Genomic DNA, 3,129 nt, shown 5'->3' with positions numbered 1-3,129 from the left:
AACTGCCCCCATCACTTTTCACATTGAGGGTTATTCTATCATTCATCAAAATTGAGAATTGAAAGTGCATCTCATATTCGTCGAAGCCGAACATTAATAATTCCCTCTTTGTGATTACAAGATTTTTTAACTTTAAATAGATAAGTTTGATGAATTCGTGAGAAACAAATTATATTTAATTTTAAATAATAATTTGCTTAAATAATAAGTTTTATAATATAAATCAAATTTAAGAAGTTATATTTATTATTGCATAATTTTTGTTGTGATATTTTTTTATAGGCTTTTAATTCACAAGTTCTTTTAAAAAAAGAGAAGTCTGATCAAAGAAAACTTTAAATAAGGTAAATAAAATTCTCAAATTTAATTAATTTAGGAACTAAATCAATTTTAATTTAATTAAATTAATTTAAGTTTTAATTAATTATTTCTATAATAATTAACAATTAATTCATATATTCTATTAATGTAACAAAATTTTATTTAATGTAAACACAATTTATATCACTTTTTAAATAACTAATTAATGATCAATTAATGGATGTGAACATGGTAATTAAAGATTAAATTGTATATTAAACTACAAAAACTAAATGTAAAAAATGATTAATTATTAATAAATGAATTATAAATTAATAATTAATGATTAATGATTAATAGTTTCAGTAAAATTTTTAAAACAATTATGTAGCTTAAAAAATAATTAGTTAATATACAAACTTCAAAAAATGTCAAACTATTTGTTGGCATTTAATTAAAAATAATTATGTAGCTTAATAAAATTTCAGAAATAATAAAAAATTTAAAATTTCATTCACTTCAAAAAATGCAATCAATAATGATTAATATTAAAATAATATTTGAATTAAAAAACTTTAATCTTAAAATAAAATGTCAAACTATTTGTTAGGATTTAATTAGATTTAACATTTATCATACCAAATAGTTCCAAGATTCAACAATCTCAATATTTATTAATTCTAAATATTTATTCTACTTAAGTTAAATCTTACTTGTAACCATACAATCGAATGTTAAATCTCATTTCCCCTTTGTTGAACCCTAAATTCCGGGTTTACTAAAAGTAGGGATTTGAACTTTAAATTTAGTGCTTCTCACAACCTCCTCTTCCCCTTCACACATCTCTGATCTTGTCAATGACTTCTCCAAAAGCTCTAGTAAAAATATAAGACCCAACTGACATGGAATAGCGACATTCCCTTTCGAGCTAGCTAAATCTTTTGTGAAAATTTCTGCACCAGAATCCTCAGTGACAAACTTCAACATATATATGGCTCGTTCCCGAAACATTTTTGACATATTGAAATGCTTTGTGACTTCACTAGATAGTTCGGTCAACACCAATATTTGCAACATACATATATGGTACGTCATGCATATGGGGGTCCGTTTATTGATCTCACTTTTGTAAGGACTCACCCCACCTACTTGCACATGACCCTAAGCTAGAGTTGTGCCTTTCTTTGGCCTCACCAGTGTAAGCCCCCAACCCTTGGTTGAGTGGGTTTAGGGATTTGACCGGGTGAGGATGCCAAATTGACCACTAGGGGCTAGACATGCCCTAGGGCACCCATATCAATCCAAATCCCTAGGGACTTGCCTACGGACCTTTAGGTCACCCAAATTAACTGAAAATCCTAGGAACTTGCCTATAAGCCCTAAGGACACCCAAATCAACCCAAAACCTTAGGAGCCTCTCCATGAACCCTAGTGACCACTATGATCACCAAATCCACCTTGGGAAAGGAGTCCACCTAAATTGATTCCTGGCCTCACCAAAGGCTTCCCTAACCCTACCAAACCCTAAAAATCATCTTAAACCCTAATGTGCCTTTTTTGAACCCAAAATTTGGTGGCACCTTGGGATGGTCAAAACAAATTGGGCTTACCCAATTTTTTACCAAATTTCAACCAATTGACGACATCCCCATCATGACACAACACCATACGAAGGACCCAATTGACACCATAGGATCGCCCCCCATAATTCACTTAATTAATTAATTGAAGAGGTTATGACATTCCATTTGGGCCTGAAATTTGGCTTAAGCCCAAAGGACTAACCAACCCAAAGTTCATGGCCAATGACCCATTCTTATTGTGTTAGCCATGGCCCAATCGCCACCTAGCATGACATGGGTGACTCATCAAGCCAAATCAACCCAAACTCACCCTTAATTGGTGGCTTGCCACTATTCATCAAGGGTCATCTTGAGGGAGAGGACACATGTCACCATACATTTTATGTAGCCCAAGCCAAATTGGACCACTCCTTGGTGAGTCAAACCCAATCATCTCTAACATGTATTATTCACCTAAGGAGTCTCCAATCAGCTTAGAGCCCCTCCCATGTCTCCCCCATGTCCATGCATTACCATGGTCAAAGATGTCAAACTATTATGGCAACTTTGAGAAATCCACCCCACTGCCCAAAAATCCTCTCGAATTCTTTTGAGCCTACGCTTCTTCAATCATTTGACCGACTTTTTTTTGTAAATCAACAATTACAAGAATTTGATGACGCTACTAGAAGATTTAAATTCCAGCAACGATGCCAAAAACTTGACTGCGACTTTATATATATATGTTTGATTTAATAAAGATGTATAGTTATAATATTCAATAATGTTAAAGTCGAATTTGTCAACGCAAGTATACGTATCGCTCAAGTAATATATGGCTCTAATGGAGTCTTAGATATCGATCCCACAAGGAGAAATAGAATACTACGGACTAAGATTTAATAAAAAGTAATACTTCAACTACAACGACGTTCAAGTTGCTTATCTGTCACTAATAGGCAATTGAAGTAAGTAGATAATTTGGATAATAACTAATTATAGAAAATAACGTTTAATTGTGATATTCAATATATAAGAAAGCATCCTTCTCCTTGCCAAGAAATTATAGTTAATGGATAAAATGAATTAGTTCAATTTATATTGTGCCAAATAGGAGCATACCTATTCTTTACCCTTTGGTCAAGGCATAAACAACATTGACTAATCCTATGTTTGGTTACTGATTCTGCGGCTATGCTGGGAGGATATCGGCTCCCACTCGGAGCTCCCACGTTCCCCTTACCTGAGGGCTAACATCTACACATCA

This window comes from Phalaenopsis equestris, unplaced genomic scaffold (genome assembly GCF_001263595.1).
Source record: "Phalaenopsis equestris unplaced genomic scaffold, ASM126359v1 Scaffold000840, whole genome shotgun sequence".
Taxonomy (NCBI): domain Eukaryota; kingdom Viridiplantae; phylum Streptophyta; class Magnoliopsida; order Asparagales; family Orchidaceae; genus Phalaenopsis; species Phalaenopsis equestris.
Note: the sequence above shows the minus strand (reverse complement) of the source record.